We start from the raw sequence: 20504 nt of genomic DNA on the forward strand, positions 1-20504 counted from the left end.
TTCGGTGTCAAAATGTTTAAAAATGTGGAACGCCGCACATGTGACTTTACACTTGAGATTAGAAAAAAAGCAACGTGTGATTTCGCAGAAATTTATGGGAATATTACGTTGTTGTTGGTTAGCAAGTGTACGCAGCATACGCTGGAAAAGTGTGTAATGCTAAGAAATGAAAATGATGACCGTTGATTTACAAACTGCTTTGCTCGGCACCGCGGGCTCTGTCTTTTAGAGTCATGCTGCGCAAGTATGGTCTCAAAATGTGTTAAAATGACACAAAAAAACAACAACGTATGTTCCTTTTTTAGTAACAGAAAAGCGGCCGATTAGCTAAGTATAGGAAATTTAGCAAGTTTGACAGACTTCCTCCGTGATGCAAAAGGGCAATGATCCAATGATATGGTTGCTTGCGCAGGCACCATGACCGCAGAAAAATTGTGTAAGATAAGTATACTCTTAAATGGAACAAAATCATTTAGTGTAAACTTTAAAATCCGCTGACACTGTCTTTACAGGCAAGTAACTAGCGGACGCCTGTAATTTATGTTTTAATTTAGTAGAAGGTGAAATTTGTGGACAACCAACAAAGCCAGTGCACGACTTCGTAAGACACCTTACGTGAAGTTCGTTCGGGGATTTAAGTACTAAAAATAGTAATGCAATAGCTATAGATGGCCTAGAAAACTATTGAAATTTTTATTACAGGGCATTCTGTCGGTCCTTGCAATACATTTATTTTACCGTTGGCTGGTCGAATATTTTCCGACAGCATCACATGAGCTAAAGTTGTATTTTGTATAAAATGGTCGATGAAAGTGGTTTACAGAAATATAGATTGATATTTTTTCTATTTTAAAATTATACGAAAAACATTTTTCTTGCGCAAAATATTTAATTTTCGAAAAATCCTTCTTAACACCCTTTTGCTGTAGCTCTCTAAGGGAACATGGCATTATTTAGGAAAAAATATTTATAAAGTAGATTGAGAGAAAAACTGTTCATTGGTACTCTTGTTAAGTTTTCCAAAGCGTTTGGCTTTCTAAATCCCCAAGCACATGGCAACCATTTCAGCATTAGGGTACACCTGGTGCAATATTGAATGGCTCATATAAAGCCATATCTTTCAAACACACAGCAATCAGTTTCAGTAACGTAACTCTTTTTGATTTAAAAAATATTTAGAGTGGGTGTGCCTCACGGATGTATTTTAAAGCTTTTGCTGTTCAACGTTATAGAAACAATATGAGAAACATCAATGAGAAGGCTTCCTTTATTATTTATGCGTATGATGCAACCGTATGCGTATAATCTGCATACACTATTAAACCGAATGTTAAAACAGAAATTCTGCACTACCAAAAGCTAATGAATCGAGCACAGCGACATTACATTGCATTTTGGGGTTTTACGTGCCGAAACCACGATCTGAGTATGAGTCATGCCGTAGTGGGGGACCCCAGCCTAATTTTAACCGCCTGGGGTTCTTTAACGAGCACCCAATGCAGGGCACACAGGCGTTCTTGTGTTTCGACCCCATCAAAATACAGCGACCGCGGTCGGGATTCGATCCCGCGACCTTGTGCTTAGCAGCGCACGTCGTAGCCACTAAGTCACCATGGCGGGTGGAGCACAGCCGAATTCGTTGCAAATTAACACACGCGCAAAAAAAAACGAAAGCAAAACTCTTGAGACATTGCAGCAACACTTGAGCTGCAAATTTTGCCTTCGGTTGGGTAAAGAAGTTATTGAGTTAGTATAAGACACTAAAATACAATTTGTGTTGAATAAACATATATACTATGGAATTCTCAAGTTAATATGTTCAAAATTGGAAAAAAAATTGTTGGTGTGTTATTTAGCTGCGGGAAGTTTACCTATGACTTTACCTATGACTATAGAAATAGGTAAAGTTTTTCATTCATTAACAACTACTGCTCTTCAGCCGGGGGTATTACATCAAACAAAATATAAATAATACTTACTTTTTTCTAAAAAAGCACTCCATCATATTGCAAGTGTTCTCTGGGATACACACTAACACAATGGTAGTAAGAAAGAAACCTCAGCACTCATCAGGGATGGAGAAAGAAGAGCCCGACACGAGCACTGTCTCACAAATGATTTTTTTTATCAACCCAGAATATACACATACAAACAAACATGTAAACAAGAAACAACAATTACATTGAGCACAAAAACAAACCACACAGAAGATTAAAAGCAGGTAAGATCCCTGCCCCACACTGTCAAGTGGCACACACTGCCTGTAGAGTTTTGTCGAGGTGAACATATTTACTCTCATGTAAGGGTAGTGATTATTAGCTTACGCATGCACATTTGTTTTTCTGAATGAAAAAGGCCCTGTTACTTCACGTGTTGTTTGGTGCTTTCTGTTATACAAAATTCCCCACCTGCTAAACAGTGGTTTGGAGCCTCAATTGTCACAATTTGGAACATGCAGGAAGTTGGAAGTTCCCTTTGAAGGCCGGCCGGTGCTTCCTTAACATCGTGCCAACACATCCTTCTGTTTGTCCGACGTACACTTTATCGCGTGACAAAAGTAATTTGTAAGTGACCCCAACAGCACATGGTATGAATTGCTTGGTGTGAGGTATTAGGCAAGGCCCTCTTTCGACGATCGATTTCGAGCCGCGCTTTTCTACTAACGAGCGAATGTTTTGTAGCGTGTGGCTTGAGGAAATGAGTTCATTTACACATGAAAGTTCATTACATGAAAACCAACAACAAATATTGCATCAATACAGCTCCCGCGAATCCAAATTTACATTCGAGCGTGCAACAAATTACACACATTACAAAGAGAGAAGAAGTCCATATTGCCTTGTCTCCCATAAAAAAAAGCAAAAAAAAAAGAAAACGTCGGACTTGTGTAGAACACGGAAAGTAAAAAGCTACGCAAATTCTATGCACATGAAAATTTATAATATCAAGCTACGGTTGAATATATAGGCTCTGCCTTTCTTTGAAGCACGGAAGGATTTTTAGTCGTGTGCAAAAGAAGCGCATTCGATCTCTTCTGGTCGATTGCCCTAAGTGGCTGACATTACCTGCACGACAACAGCCAATGTTCAGTCTGTTAAATAAAGAATTCGCTAATAAATAGAGGTGGGCGAGTATTCGAAGTTCCGAATATGAATTAAATATTACACAATAGCTATTCGTATTTGTATTCAAAAATAACTTCCGTATTTTTGAATAATTGAAACTAACGAAATATTTCTCAACACCGACGGTTGGTTGCTGTTCTCCCCCTGCTAACCGAACTATTGCGAATTACCATAATTGAAACAACGACAAACGTTTCCTAGCGGTGATATAATACCATCCCTACTTACTGCAGGTACTATTTTGCTTTCTTTTTTTACTTTCCCCTCGTCGCTTACTGATCAGATCTTCTGCACAGCATCGATCCTGCAAAAATAACTGGACATCTTGGGAAGCACTTGTGAATCAAAAACGAGAGAATTGCGGATGGATATCACTGATTAAAAAAAGCAACACAAGATAATCAATTATCATTTAAAGTTTTATAGCAAGAGCTCATGAACAATTATTTCTACGAACTTGTCACCCTTGTCAAGGACCGTTGTCACCGAAAACAAAGGACTAAAAAAGTGAGCTACTTGCTGGACAAGTAGAACTGGATTAGTATTCGCAACTGAATAGCCTTGAGATAGGAGTCATCCCTCGGATTCTAGGGGATGACTGCGACCAAATATTTCAAAATAAGAAAATGGCGCACCTTCGCCGCATCGATTGCGATAGGAAATTAGTAGACAGCTATACGAAATAAGGATAGTAATTTTATCCGCCGTATAAACTTGTAAACATTCGCTTACTAACTAAATTAACAGGCAGGCTGTCACGCGCGCACAGGTAAACATAAACACATCTACAGCGGAATCACGCTGTAAAAAAAATGGATTGAGGAGGCACGGCACCAGCAGCGAGCGAATTGACCTTTGTGCTTTCTCTCGCTTCAACAGTGAACGTCCAAAGCACAGCACATACGAAGCTACCGGCGCTATTTGCATTTTGTCCACATCGCAGATCGCTTTCAAGATGAGGCCCGCGCGGGCGCGCACTTTGTCCACGTCGCACATCGATTTCAAGATACGGCGCCGCGCGGCCGCGCCGTAAGCAGCAACCGCCTAAGCAGAACACCATTCCCCCTTCCTCGCCTCCAGCGCGAAAGAAGACTGCGCTTCCACCCCACCCCGTCTTCGTTCCTCGCGCGCGCGAGATTGAGCCGTGATCACTCGCACACACAGCGTACTGCGCGCGGCGACGATATTATCGCGTTGGGACTTTATACGGAACATCACGGCAAATGCAGACATGCACTTGGAGTGTCCATATAATTGCTATCGCAATAAAAATATATAAAGAAAATAAGGATGTACTTAGTTGAGGTGATTTCCACATTAATTTAATCGATGGCACTTGCACTGGGTCTGCCGATTTTACTAACTGCTTTGTGATGTTCGGTATTGAAGCATTGGTTAACGCCCGAACTCGATGCAGAATGCAAAGATTTGAATCCCTAATTGATAACATACAATTCAATCTCGATATACGCCCAGATGGAGAAGTTCTACCAGTAAGCATGACTTATGATTACGCGGAATTTTTAAAATTTTGATTTATCTAACATTTTCCTCAGAAAACCATTACCTAGGAAATTCAGTCTCTTACTACGTTGAGAAAATTGAGCGCACCGATTTCGTAACATCCTGTCCTTTTGAGATGCGGTACTAGCGTTACGCAAGTTTTCCATTGTAAATAGAGATACGAACAAAGCTAGCACGAAAGACGAAGTTACTTTCAGGAAGTATAGTACGCCACGGTGCCAATGGTGTCCCTGAGCATCGGCATATTTCTAAGATTCACTGCAAAAGAAACATAACCGTACCGAAATACAAAAAAGGCAACCGTTTACACTCGGCTTAAAGCACGTTGCGAGATGATTTCTGCGCAGTTAGATACTGCTCTGAAGCAAGAAAACAACAGCACCAAGAAAAACAGTGTATTTCGTATTCTAAGTCGACTATCTACAAACGTTAAAGAAAATCGGGAAAATCATCATTGTGTTCCTAAACAGAACCAACAAGACAACTAATAGCAAGAGTATACTGTCGGAAACGAAGTCGTATGAAATCCCGAAAAAAATTATGCGTTTTCGTCTTCAGCAGTCAACTTGCATTCAGCGGTGCCGCAATTGCAAAGACTGCCGCAATATTGCATCTCACGGCCTTGCACAACTGAAGACAGGCTTGCTGTAATAATTAACTTAAAGGGACACTAAAGCAAAACAATAAATCGACTTAGACTGATAAAGTATTCTTTCGAAAACTCTGATGTCATTAATTGCACTTCAATAGGTCAATTATTAGAAGAGAAACTGACGCTGAATGTTAAATTTCTTTAATTTCGCGCGGAAACCCCAACGTCAGCACTTCAGTGTGACGTCACGACTTCTAAAGTAGTTTTTCGTATTTGGGCAACGTTGGCTCAGTAAAAGTTCGCTAAATTTGCCCTACTCAGTCTTGGTACTCCTTTAGGAGACAATGCAGTCAATCTTTACCGGTAAAGAATTAACTGAGACCTAGAAGACGCTGTCAAAATCCATGACGTCACGGTGAGCTGGTGCGGGAACTATAAAGTGGCGTCGCCATTCGCCTTCTGTGTTTTTCGTTTCTTTCTGGCTTACCAAGCCGCTTCTCGCGGTAAGAGTGGTGTTTTCGGTATTGTGGAAGGGTAATCTACTGATACAAAAGAAATTATTTTTCTCTATAGTGTCCCTTTAAACACCACAGGATCTGGCTTGGACAACATACATTCAATACATATTCAATCTGTCGAACATATTGTGGCTTAAGACCGCTGCCAAATAGTCAAGCTTACTTTTTCCCCAGGAATATTTCCTCATCAATTCAAATCAGCTAAAGTAATTCGTAGACTAAAAATAGGGCGAACCCACACTGGTAGAGAGCCAAAGACGAATTTAAGTTCATTCATTTCTCTGCAAATTAGACCGAAATTAATTGAAACTCGTAATTTTGGTTACTACGGTAAAATTCTGCGTGCTTTTTCACTCACAGTTGGGGTTTCGCGTGGGTCTTCCAACAGAACACGATGCCTATTAGTTTTACAGACTCTATTAGGACAGTTCCACCAGGGATTAATAGCAGGTTCAGTCTTCATTGATGTGAAAACAGCTTTTGATGCTATCAACCATGAAATTCTCATTTTCTTTGCGGCTAGCTTACTACATTACTTGCACACTTTCGAAACTTATTGAGCGTTATCTCAAGGATAGAGATCAAGCCATTTGTATTGATGGTATATTTTCCCACTGAAGGAGTGCCACAGGGACGCATTTTTGGTCCGCTCTTGTTCTTGATTTTTATTAATGAGCTTCCCAGTTATATACTGTATATAATAACAAGAGCATTCCTAGCGCCGAATATACCACGGTTATAGCGTTAGCGAAACACGCCACTTACCTTTCATATAAATTAAAATACACCGTATGCCTGTTGGAAGAATGATGGCAGATAAATTCTATAAGCATAAAGCCAGCTAATCCTAAAGTAATCTTTTTTTTTTCCATTCCGCCCGTAAATCTGTCTAACCTAATTTAAAATTGCGGATAAGGAACGTTGAAATTAGCCACGTAGTTATTTCAAAGTTCTTAGGAGTGATTGTAGATAACAATCTAAAATTCGACACCAGCATTGATTCTGTAATTAGAAAACTTTTTTTTTCAGAATCAGAGCCTGAATTAAAACGCGTTCAATTTTCTATCACTACCACGCTCCTCCCACTGTACCATGCATTCATTCATGCCAACATTACTTATTGTATTACTGCTTGGGGAAATACTTATACCCATATGTCTTGCTTAGTAAGTATCTAAAAACAGGCACTAGGAATTATACCTTTATAAATACAAGTATTTTTTTATTTATTATATCTTATGAATTCCTCGTTTGCTGACGTGGGATGCCCGGTAACCCATAGGAGAGGGTAGGGAGCCTACATGCAACGCTGTATGTAGGCTCCCTAGGAGAGGGAGCGAAAACTGCGCAGCCTGTCGGCGGAAACCGAAAACCCTGAGGAACCTCTCACCAAACTGGAAGAAAGGAAACCAACCGATCGAGCGAAGTGAAGGGCCGAGACGGCGAGAGAAACGCATGGAGACGGCGGGAAGAGTTCGCGTTATTGAAAAGAGCACGCCCAGACAGCGAAGAAATCGAGCGGGCGAAGAGGAGACGCGAGCCTCGGAAAGAGAAGGACTCGAATCGACACCGGCGCGCAGAGAGGAAGAGTCGCGTAGAGAGACAGAGAGTTGAGGCGAGGGAGTAATACAAGATGGCGCCCAGCAGTGGCCGGGCGCCGTCTGCAGCGAGAGTGCAGGACCAGCAGACGACGACCGGAGCGCGTCGGCGGGATCGTCGACGAGTGCGTCGGTGCTTCTTGCTACCGCTGTGACCGGTTGCCCCGTCGTCGACGGAATGGCGTAGCGGCCGTGGAAGATGATGTGCGTGTTTGTTGTGTGTGTGAGCAGCGCCGGTACCGTGAGGTGTTGATGTGCCGCCGGTGAAAAAAAAAAAGGGCGAGAAAAGAAGCCGCGGCGCCGAGCGTCGGCGGCGGCTCCCCGGGGTTTGACCCGCGAGCTCGGCGCTACCGAGTGCGCGCTGGCTGAGAGGAGCCTAGCCGTCAAGGGTAAGCGATGGTTCTCCTGTCGTCTGCTCCGCCGGCCTCCCATTTCCCCGGTTTCGTCTGCAACTCCTCGGTGTCGTCTGCATAAGCCAAGTTTCAGATGTCCAAATTTAGTTCCTAATTCACAATTTCGTGCGCTAAAGTGCTCGTTCACTGCCATCAGAGTGTACAGCGCTTTGACGACATCGCTAAAACTGTGCCGACTGTTTTTTCTGCGCCTCGTTTGTTTTCTTGCTCTACTGTTTAACGCGTATATAACGGTAGACCTAACTCATCTAAAAAACTTGCTTTCCTACCCCTTGAAACACACATGTATAAAATTAGCCCAAGCAAAGGGACATTTTATTTTCGTGCACCAAATGTTATATGTCTGCATTTCAGTGGAATAAGGTTTGACTTGTCAGCCTGAACTTCTTACGTAACATGCGTAACGCTGTCGTATGCTGCGAACAGTAAAGAAATATATGTTAATTTTTTTTAATGGAGTTCGCGTAAGTAAAGTTGAAGACACCGATGGTGGTCTTAATTTATGCTTGAAACTCTAAACAGGAGATGTGTTTAGGCGGTGCGATTATGAAACGTCCAAGATCCAGACGTTCGCTCATGTATTCGCGCGCTCATTCCACGTATTTTAAGCTAATTACCGCGCATCATACTTATTCCCTTATAGGAGCGAAGCAAACGGTGTTCGGCCTGTTTACAAAATACGCCTACAGCTGATAAGTGCCTGTGGTCGTCGGTCAGAGACGCCGAATGCATTCGATATTAGGCGCCTTGCGGAACATTTTCTCAAACTGGTTTCGTGAGACGCGCAAAGGAACGGAATTTCTACTCGACTATCTCGCGCGGCTGTTGGCAACAGCGCAACAGGCACATCGGAACCGTGTTTGCGTCGCACTTGATATTGAAATAATTTGCGATAAGGCGCGCTCGCTTTTTTTCGGTCTCTTTAGCTATCATCGGCGACAACGCAAAAACAAGATGTTATTTTACTTTCGTCTTCATAAACCGATGATGTATCAGATTTTTGTTTTGTTTTGTTTTTGCAGGAGTGGGCCTGAAGCTCTCTCTTGAAATTAGGGTGCAGCGTGTTCTCATCGTTTGCCGATGATCGAACTAGTGTGGGCGTGGTTTGTCAGAATACTGTGCAAATTTTGAAGTCTGTTCTTGCCATAAGCTATAGCCGCTCACAATTGTTGCACACACGATCGTTGACGGTCGAGCGCTTGTCATAACACGCTCGACGGAGGAACAGCTGATTTCGTGGTATCGCGGGGCGAATGTAAATGTCGCTCGGAATTTGCACTTAGTCCTGTTCTGTCTTCTCATTATACTGACAGTGTAAATTTGTATTCCTTTATTCGCTCTCTTCAGAAGGGTAGTTCGCGTCTTCATGTTTTTTTTTTTTCATTAGCAATCTATGTGCCTTCATGTATGCACGCGCATTTCCCTTTTTTTTTTTTGCATTGTAAACGTAAACATCTAGCGCTTCCGCGTGATTGTATGCTTTTCAAACCGAACAGGCGCGTAATTTTACCGACTACTTATTTTCGCTCACCATGGAATGACGTACGGCAGCCTCAAGCAACGTACCTTTGTTATTATTATTATTTTTTAGGATTGTAGCCTTAACACTCAAAGAACAACTACATAGGTCGTACCAGTGCTGAAATACATCGAGGGATGGCTGGCACTGAGTTTCGCAAGATACTATACATATTTACATCAAAATATAGGATTGTAGGGCGGATTAAAAAAGCCTCAAAGAACAGTACTTTCGGTTAAACCTACAACAGTTCACTCTACTATCGACTACAAAGGAAACACTTCAGTTTACTGCATTATGATCGCAGCATATTCCTGGGCTGAAAAGCTACACGCATTGCACGCATCCTTTATTACCTGCATTGATTTCATGCTAAATGAATACAGCTACTAGGCAGTGTAGCCTAATAGACCGCAAAATTTGACATTGTCTCGGAAAGCTTTTACTACAACGCTCCCCTTACATACATTTTATTTCTTATACCGACATTTCGACAGTGAATGTGACTTATTACCTTTGTAGTCTGTTCAGTTGATTTACTCTAGTTTTCCTTGCGGGGAAATCATGTTACATGCATTGAAATACCCGGTGTCATCTTTTTTGCAAGGCGAGCCAGGACGTCATGTAACGGACCACTTTGACTAATGCTGTATCCGTCATAATGTTGTGTAGTATGAAGTAAAAGAGGCTGCATATTTCTTGTCATGCTGTATTATTATGAGAGAACTGGTTTGCAAATCGTTAGCACTCCCCCTGAAGTTCCGGTTAAGTCGGATGTTAGCAGTAGCCCCGGCGAATCACTAAATTTGCAAGAAAATTTGCAAAAAAAAAAGGACCGCGCCGATTGCTCACCGATTTCAATAACGAATTTTCACTTCTTTATGTTTTATTATCTAAATAATAAAATGTAATGCTGAACCAACACTTTTTCATGAAGTGGTAATGTCAAGATGTCTTTTTCTGCCCAGAAGTCTCCCGTGCTTCAAACAAAACCACGTTGAACACTCTTAAAACGTTTGATATTTCGGCTCACCTACAGCCTCGTGGTTTGCCTTGAAGGAGTCAACTCGCTCTGACAGAAGCTTGGCGGAACTCGCTGTGAGAAGTTTCGTTCTAGATAGCCGGCGGTTCCTTGGCCGGTTGTCATCCTGAATTTAATGCTTTCCCGAAATTCCTGATACGACACGTTTCTCTGTTTCCATGCGCCGCGGAAATGCACATTCTCAAACTGTCCCTGTTTAGCGCATTAGATGCGATACGCCTTCCTATAGCGAATTTCTTCGTTTACATGCGATGCGATACGCTTGAAAGTGGATGCGATACGCTTCTGACGCGTTCATGCAAACGCTGCTACAGATCATGAATTGTGAGCGTACATGAAAATGGGCTGTTTAGGCGTCGGTGTTCCATCAGCTAGCTGTCCGCGTGTAGGATAATATGCATCTGTACCACTGTACAACAGAACGGCTGGGGGCTTCTTCTTTCTGGGGTTTCACGTGTCAAAACCAGTTCTGATTATGAGGTACGCCGTCGTGGAGATCTCCTGATCTCCACGACGGCGTACCTCCCACCCAGGGTTCTTTAACGTGCACTACAACGCAAGCTCACAGGCGTTCTTGCATTTCGCCTCCATCGAAATGCGGCCGCCACGCCCGGGATTCGATCCCGCAATCCTATGATCAGCATTGCAAACGGCTGGGGGCGTAAACGTTTATTCTTTTATAGTAGATAGACTTTAGCTTGGAATAGATACACTGCGGGCCTCTACTCTAAGAAAGATGTGGCGACGCAGCCGTGAGTGTGAGTGTACGTGTCATAAAGAAAATGTTAACAAGTGTTGGCATAAATTGTCTTGGAAAACGACTTTGACCATGGCATATTGGTGTCAAATTTTGCTCAGTCCGAGATTGTTGATCAGAGCTTCGAATAACAAAGATTGCGAATGTCAGTGTACGCAGTAACTTTTTCTTCGTAAATGATGCCACAACAAGCTTCTTTCGTAGGCACGTTTGCAAACTATGTAAAACATCGAGGCGCTCTGCAGGAATAAGCTAGGTGTCGAAAGCTTTGTCATGGTTGTTCACATCTGTTGGGCTGCATTATCTGCGCCATAGTCACGGTCACTGAAACGGCGCCACATTTACACATCGCCCACAGCCGTGGAATCCTTGTCAGCTTTATTGCGCAAGGCGAATGAACTACGAGGGTTGTTGAGATAGGAGATGAAGACACCACAGTAGCTGTCTCGAAGTAACACAGGCTTGTGGCCTAACTGCGCGATGTATGATTTAGGGAGGGCTTGCAACTTGCATTAGAAAGTATTCGTGCAGGAGTAAAATAGGCCTCGTAGAATGGACTGTTCGCAGTAATTGGAGAACACATGCGTGTGCATAAGTTGCTGCGTAGTGGTTCATGTCATCGTGTATATGTTCGCCTTTGCATCGTTTACAATGCCCGCTTAAGATGGTATACCACCTGACATCCGCACAGATCGCTTTACTGAGACCGTTGTACACGTTAAAATGTCATGTCGTCGGTCACTGTCATTGCGCTCAATGTAAACAGTGCATTGGAACAATGGATGCCTCGTTTGAACCTTTTGTCTGTGACCTTCACTTTGTCATAAGTCACGCTTAAGCTGTATAATGTGAAGATAATAAAGACTTCTCACATTTATAATCACAGGCAACGTAAAGATCAAGTGCAGCTAACGCAATTGATTGCGATTTTCAATATTTCTAGGTTTTTTTGCAAGAATTAGTGTGCTAACTTGTTTAGAAACTCGCGGTTTAGTGCAGGATCTCTCTTACCCGAACTATGTCGCCCAAAAACGCAGGAGGCAATCTTGGAGATCCCTATTTGAGGTTCCTACATTCTCGTACTTTTTCTATATGGGCGCAGCAGCACTGCGCTCTATCACGGATCTCGGATTCCGTGCTCTGCTGCTCTGACGCGGAGTGATCAGAAGATCCGCAACAGAAGGCGTGTCACGCTTCGCCAGTGAACCCGACAGTGTTGTGCGATGACTTACCATGACGCAGGCTCCAAGCGTTATTAAGTATTAAATAACTTAACAGACATTTTGCACCATTTCCCTGTCATATATTTTTTCTGTGCTTTTAGCACGCTATCTGCTTCCTCTTTGACCTCTCGACACTCCACATTCTTAGGGTTCTACAACTTCAGCGCTCCGAGAATGGTATGGAACATAAACGAACCGTAACCTGGGTAAGTCGCTATCCATTCATCTTCGTAAGAAAGCGCCGACAAACGGGGGACGTACTAAAGTAGACAAACGGCAACCCACTTTTTGTTTTTTTGTTTTTTCATGAAATCTGTGAAAGCTGTGAGTAGCCCTGGTCTTTGCTTTACAACCTCCCTTGTTTCGTGACTCTTTGGTCTGAAGATGAATGGTACGGAATGGCGTTGTCGAAGGAGCTAGCTTTAGCTGCCTTCCAAGGTCTTGTGCTAAACCCACCTGAGAATTACATGCTAGCTCGCTGTCTTCGGGACTGTCTATGGAGCGCTAAATGGTCACATGGAGCGGCTGACCCTTTTCTTGAGGACAATTTATCTTCAAGAAAGAAGAAAAATAAATAAAATTGATGACTAGTGGAAACATTAAGCTTGTTTAGGTCCCCTACCGTACGTGAACTTTTATTACGTAGCTTCACGGAGCTCTGGATAAAAGAGAAACTAAGTAAGCCCTTGTCTAGGAACTTGATCGACTTCGAAACCACATTTACCTTCTTCATACAGCATTGAGACACCGTACTATCAATCAAATCAAATCAATCAAAATGAACTTTTATTTCTCCACGAGAAATAAAGCTAAGCTTGCTGTTTGCGCTTTCTTCTTCTATCTTTTTTTTGTCTAAGGAAGGTCATTTCGGCAATTTCACGACACGCTGTCGTTGTTTATAGGTCGGTTATAAAAAAGAATAAAAGGGAGAAGTTTTTACTAGGTTTCGAAATTTATCTCAGAATTCGATTGTTGATAGAAGATGATAAGCGGAGAAAAAGAGCGCAGCTTTCCGCCACCACTGCTGAGATAAATGCGCGCCACTAATAACTTTGCCACTACATTCCACATTTCGCGATATTTTTCCGCGTATTGTCCCAAAAACACCTCGCAGAAATAGGCAGGTTCACTTGCCTTTTCTTTTTTTTTGAGCTGTAATAATTTTTTCTCTAAAACTAAGGGCCTCACATAACCCAGACGATGCAAATAGTTATGATGGCGCGAATTGCGGCAACGCATATATTAGTGGTCTCGCAAAGTCTCCTTCGTTCCATGCTTTTCTATTTATTTATATTTTGTCTCGAATAACGAAACCACTGCTCGGTATACATTTAAAATTTTGCTGTTCCAGCTGCGGAGGTGGGGGTGGAGGGGGGGGGGGGGCACTGTAGTGGATAAGTGGGCTTCCCCTCCCCCCCCTCCCCTCCGTCGCGCTGCTGCGCATGCGCGACGTAGCGGGGACGGTTCCCGTTCACGGCGGCCGCATTTCTATTGGAGCAAAATGTAAAAAACGCTCGCGTACATTGATTCCGTGAAAGAAGCCCGGGTTGTCAGAGTTATCTAATGCAACGGAAGGTTCAAAATACGACTAAAACGGATTCTCAGGGATGAAAAGTTGGCAGAGCGATGTCGTGTACGTGCCAAAAGGGGTCGGCAATCTGTTATACTGTGACCCAAACATTCTTATTATACACAGAGGAATCCATTCTCGCCAGTAAATCCGAGTTGCCAGTGCCAGAGCAATCGGCGGGGAGCCGTCGTTTATTCTTTTTTGGAACGGGGCAGTCTCCGACTATTCCGGAAAAAAAAAATCACGGGCCGAATTCACAGTGCTTTACTTTCGTAAGTAATATCTGTCATTGGCCAACTGCCTTAGTTAATAATATGTCTTGTATCCGGATTGGCTGAAATTCTTTCTTACGAACAATTTTAACGCAAGAAGTATCTGTGAATTCGGGCCCCAGACTCATGTATACAAAAACAAAAACTCATGCGTACTCGCGGTCTGGTGCGAAAAAAAAAATGAATGAGGACTAACCTCCCTGAGACTGCATCCATGTCCATTAAACTAACAAAATGCCCATGGTTCATACTAAGATCATTGTCAATCAGCCCCTGGAACGTGTAATGCAATGATATATTGCGGTTGGCATGATTACCAGTAAAATTTCCCAGATCTTCCACATTGAATACGGCGCACTTAAGTATTTCATAAACTTTGTTTTCTTCGAAGGAAGTTGAATGGGTCCCCTTCCAATATCAAGCTGGAAGCGTATCGTTCCTTGTTGCGCCTAGTAGTTAAGTACGCTGCGATAGTATGGGATCCTATCTATGCTGTCAATATAGCAAAGTTGGAGCGCATTCAGCGTTTGGCCTCTCGCCTTATCTTATCAGACTATTAATCTACTTCATCGCTAACCTGCATGTTGTAGCGACTGCTTCTGCGCCCGCTGCAACTTCGCCATAGACTTGTCAGATTAAGGTTGTTTTTTGTTTTTGTTTATGTGCTGTCCACCACAATATCGGCATAAATCGGGAAACTTATTTGCTACGCGAGCACACAAGGTCTTCGAGAACTAATAACTCTCAAGTTATGCGCCCTTACTTAGCACGAACGAAGTTACTCCAGCACTTTTTTTTACCTCGTTCAATCAGAGATTCGAACGGTTTGCCCAGTTCTACTCTAGAGTGCACAACTGTTGATGGCTTTTAAAGATTCTCTACTAACACCTTAACCGTCTCCTACTTCGGCAGTTCTAGCTACCTGCAGTATAAGTAAATGAATAATTAAGTAAGGAAAGCAACAAATGAATAAAAATAATCGTGGCTATTTGATAGGACATCAAACATACGTCCTATGCGAGAAAGACGTCGTGGCTGTAGCGGCAAGATTATTATCGTCAGCCTATTTGATGCAAACTCCAGAACGAGGACCTCTTGAATCGATCACCAATAACGCTGCCTCGCGCCAACTGACGGCATTCTATGGCTGAAAATTTCTTGATTTCATCACACCACCTAGTTATTTGCTGTCGATGACTGCTCTTCCTCTCTCTTTCCACCCACTCTGTCAGCAGTTATGTATGTTACGCTATGGACGGCTTGACCAATTCCAGTTCTTCCTATTTGTCAACTGGAATATCCGTTACCCCCGTTTGTTCTCTAATCAGCACTGCCAGCATCCGTGGGCACCAACGTGTGCTGTGTCCTTTACATAAAATCACTGGTTCAGTGATGCAATCGCTATGGGAACACAGCCCTAACAACGGATACTGTTTGCTTCAGCGCAACGCGAAATGTCATGACCCGCATAATTCTAATAATCAAGTTTCAGTACCGCAAAGATAATTAACGATGCTGTTTGCATACGACCTTTGACACCTACGGTCACTGGCGCTGACATTTACATATAAACTTCGCATTGTGAGCGCTGGCTTCGCGACTGGTTTTAAACGAGGCCGTCAACGCCTGTGTGAACAGGTTGTGCAAAGAACATTATTACGCTGGCGAAATCCGCTAAACGAAAGCGTGTTTTTTTTGAGCTGGCAGATGCGACGAGTGCAACCACGTAGACGGTCCGCGTCCAGCTGGTAGCTTGCGCATCGGGGCTCGGAAACAAATTGCCACCGCTAATTAGATTCGCGCACCGCATGACCTCTCGATCCCATTTTCTTGCGTTCTTGTATATCGAAGTTTTCTTTGCGAACACTCCCGGCCCTTGCTCAGGGCTGTGCCCCGGAATTATTTTCGGGAGGGGTCCTGCGGTTACAACGACGGCTATCTTTTGAAAGCCTTCTATTCACTTATTTTCGCGTTTGGAAGACGAACATCGCTGGCATGTTATAGGATGAACGTATGATGGGCATACCGGCGTCTATATGTAATACAGTGACATATATGTAAGTTGTGCGGAGGAGTATTACGCCGCGGCGATTATTTCTGGAGGTGTCATGACCCGCTAACGTGCCTGCCTTTTCCGACTTATTAGCTGTTTATACATTCATTTTGTTGCTGTGTTGCACTGCGCACTGCTGATATTATATAATCATTATATTCTTATTTAATTACTGTTATGTTTGTACTTACAAGTGTATTTCAAGATAGAACTATTCTTGCTCATCTCTATGCAATCTTCAACTACCAGCTGTTTGAATAGTTACTTCGAATATGTTGATTTGTATTTTTCCATAATCGTAAGCCTTAGGTGATATGATGTCTTGTATACTTACTTCTGTTATGTTGTATTTGTATTTCTCCTGATATTTTTCACCTGAGTTGCTAATCGTATGTCCTACATTTTTATACATGTACTAACCGGAGGTCCCCCTGAGAGTTCTTACTTTGGGGCCTCCTTCTGTATTACTCCTACTTTGTAATTGCATTAATGTCTAATAATAATAATAATAATAATAATAATAATAATAATAATAATAATAATAATAATAATAATAATAATAATAATAATAATAATAACAATTTTAATAATTGATTTACTGATTGATTGGTTGATCGATTGATTGATTGACCATGGCTCCCGCTGCTGTCAAGCCGAATAGTCGCATCCATCATGTCGCATAACACTTGCGCGTGCGCCAATTTCCGTTAGACCATGGAGATACGCAAGAAGGAAACGAGCGAATAAGAGTACACTTTACCGCTGTGTTCCGCGTCCCTTACATCTTTCTGCTTTCTCCTCTACTCGCCGTCCTTCTCTCGACAAACACGAAACATCACCTTTGCATTCGTGGTATCCACTGCGTCGAAATCTTAGTGTGGCTTAGGCATAGCGTATGAATCGTGTGGTGCAACAAGATTGCACGGGACGAAAGTTGCAACCAGTGCGGTTCACGAACATAACCATTTCGCGAGGTTATATACATTGCGTAGGATGGCAATAAAGGTGCCTGGCAGATTCCTCTTAATAACACGTGATGCTTCAGACAACCGCTATTTTACCTCAGTTGCTAATCGTATGTTCTACATTTTTATACCTGTACTGAGAGGAGATCCCCCTAAGTGTTTTTACTTTGGGACCTCCTTCTGTATTACTCTTAGTCTTAGTTTTAGTAATAATTATTCTTAGTTTTTGCTTCACATTAATTCCAACAACTGCATTGGATGTTTGTAATGTTTTCTTTCTTTTTTAGCACTATACCTGTTGCTGACATTGGGGCCCGAAATCGGTTCGACGGTATGCCGATTCTTGTCGGCATTGATTTGCATCTCTCTTGTTAGCAGTCAACCCGCGCACACCACTCCAGCGGAAGGGCAATATCCTGTTCTGCCGCAGCATAGCGGCCAAGCGCAATCAACATGAAACAAAAAGAAAGCCTTCTGCGTTGCGTCGAAAACCTTGGGTGCGTTAGTAAGTCCCGATAAGCGTAATTCAAGGTGGCGCTTCGCCACGCCATTGGGCGAGGGCTGGGAGACTGCCTGTTCACATGGGCGACAGCAATAACAAAAATACAGAAAAAACAAGGAGCACGCAAGATGGTAACTCGATCCAGCAAAAGTCGGATGACGCGCGATTCACCACCCCGCGATTTTCATTATCTTGCCGGAGGGAGTGCCAGTTCGTCCTCTAGAAGGGTGCAGCATTCCGTAAGGTACGCGGCCTACTTCATCGGTTAACGTTGTGCGAAAGAATGGGCTGCCAAGTGTAGACGGATCGTGCAAAGTGCATAGAAATGTTTAAGTTTAAAGCAACGTTTTTTGTGTGTTTTTTTTTTTTTGTCGACCATCTCGGGTTCGGCGGGGCCACAGTCTCCTGATGTTTTTTTTTTTGACATTTATAAATATTGGAAGTGGCACATTAGAGGCTAGTGTCCGAAATTTTCAAATTCGTTATTATAGCCGCAATAAACAACGAGGACCAAGAACAAAATGAGAAAAAGCACTTTAGCACACGAAGACAAGCGAACGGATTATTCTTAGCTTTCCTGGTTGTCTAGATTGTCAAGGATTAGCTTGATTGTCATGCTTACTGCTGCTCCAATGACACACACGCGGTATACGTATTATGTGGCACATGTATTCATACCTCCTACGCTCAACCGCTAATTGCCAGGCAACTACTTCGGGATGCGATGAGTCAAGCTTCTCCGTTCTTCTGCGCTGTTGAGCAGCATTTGCGCTCTCCTTCTCCATGGCTATACCACACTGGCAAACGCCAGTCAGAAGCGCAGCGGCTCCAGCGCAGTGTCAGACGGCGACTGCACAGCGAGCGAGCGCCAGCGCCAGTGCGTCTACCACCGCTACGACGTCACTCCTCTGGAATGCGCAGACCGGCGGCGGTGAGTCGCGCGCGGCGGCGGCGGAGTGCGCGAGAGGTGCCGGCTCCGGTGGCTCCGGTGCGCTAGCCGTGTGACATCACTGATCCTTGCGCATGCGCAGCACGGCTCTTGATGTGCCGCGCGAAACGGGCTTGGCTAGCCAGTGTAGCTAACGCTAAAAATGTCTCTTCCACAAGCACCAGCACAGAGAGCACAGTCTAGTAACCTATAGGACCGTCGCCCCTTACACTGGAATGAAAGAGTACCCACAAGAATTTTCATGAATACGTAATCAGGGACAACACGGCCGTGAGATCAGCCCACTAAAAATACGCACAATGTACAAAAGAGGAAATAGTTATATCACGAACTGGGGCATTCCATAAGATTAGTGCCCGATAAAAAAATGCAAAAAAAAATGTGAAGGACACTCACAACATGCCGCAGCCTATCAGAGAATTACCACGGCTCAAGTACTTTGCTCACTCTAAGAGGACGTCTACCGAGGATGTTCGAACGGCCAGGCAGACGAACACGCTGTCATTGTCCACTGTCAGCTGCTGAGCCGATAGGTGCCACGGCGGGCATATTTGTGGGTATACCAGGTGTTTCAGCGAACACTTTCGAACATTTTTAAAGGTTGCCTGAGGAAGATAGCACCTATTTGGTTCATCAGCTGGTCTACTCGATAGAGGCATACATTACTTGCAGAAAAAATTGAAATCCATAATCGCCAAATTAACAAAAATTCTGTAATTATGTTTTTAACTAATTACTTTATGGCCCATACTGCAATCTACAAATTATAGCCGTGGAGTTCGCAAGGCGTATCTACTTGAAACGAATTCTCAGGATGACACCAGTTTCGCGATAATAATTCCCGAACTTTGCGGAGAAATGCATTGGCGTTCCTGTTACTTTTGTGCTTCAATGCATAAAATGGCGTCTTGTTAAGGGTTATTGTAGTTGTATATATTGTAATGAATGCTGTATATTGTAGTGAAGAAAAAAACACTCATTCGGGCTTGGCTGCTAGAACTGTGGGCACCAGTAGAGAAGAAGAGGCAGAGTACGTTATGACCAAGCATGTTGTACACTTGGTTATGACTATGATAATTATTCCAAACAAACATGTGCGCATGTAACTCAATAGAAGCAGTTGACTTTGATTGTTTTTTTTTGTTCGCTGATTCATCGTTACGTTGCGTTCTAAATTCCTTAATCTGCGCTCATTTTGACATTTGTGGCGAGTCCGTTGGGCCCTAGCTTACTCATACTCATGGCTTCTCGCTGTATGCAAGCACAGGAAACAAACACATCTGTATGCACATTGCCGAACAGATGTGCGGAAGAATTTAATCGTGCACGCTATAGCGCCCCCCCCCCCCCCCCACGCTCTAAATAAAGTTCCTTGTGCTAAGTAAGAGCGCATTGACAGGCATAGCTTAGTTTTGATAAATGGCCATGCAGGCTGCAGGGGTATTCCGGCAGGGCGTAAGCGTGACTTCGTTGCTTGCAACACACAGAGAGTGCTCCCTCCCGCAGTCGACGGTTTTCCACATGGATCTTACCTTGCACTGGTGCAGCGCATCCTTTCCAAAGAAATTGATACTAAAAGGTACATTTACGTTAGCTGCATTAACCCTGTAATGGCCAAACACAATTCCACATCGAGGAAACTTGGAACAAATTGTTGACATTTATTTCTCGCCGTGGTGTGTACATAAGTAGACAAAAAAAAACTTGGAATGTTTTTCAGTTACAACTGAAATACCTGTACTAATTAATGAATTAGCAATTGGTTCGTTACACTGTCCACTGCTGTAACTTCACTCCAGTGTGTTAAGAACACCACTATGAGCTTTGTATTAGAATTCCCCCACTTTAGTCGTCATTTTGAGGCCTCAAACTCAGCTTATAG

The 20504-nt window shown here is 43.2% G+C and overlaps 1 protein-coding gene across 1 annotated transcript in view; it reads left to right on the top strand.

Moving 5' to 3' along the window:
* The first annotated feature begins 7230 nt into the window (after positions 1 to 7230).
* Positions 7231 to 20504, top strand: part of LOC119465254 (uncharacterized) — a 405770-nt gene continuing 392496 nt past the window's right edge. Inside the window, 1 exon segment of the mRNA XM_037726053.2 lies at positions 7231 to 7746. The gene's annotated coding sequence lies outside the window, so the exon portion shown is untranslated.

The sequence above is a fragment of the Dermacentor silvarum genome, chromosome 9 (genome assembly GCF_013339745.2).
Source record: "Dermacentor silvarum isolate Dsil-2018 chromosome 9, BIME_Dsil_1.4, whole genome shotgun sequence".
In the NCBI taxonomy this organism is placed as follows: Eukaryota; Metazoa; Arthropoda; class Arachnida; order Ixodida; family Ixodidae; genus Dermacentor; species Dermacentor silvarum.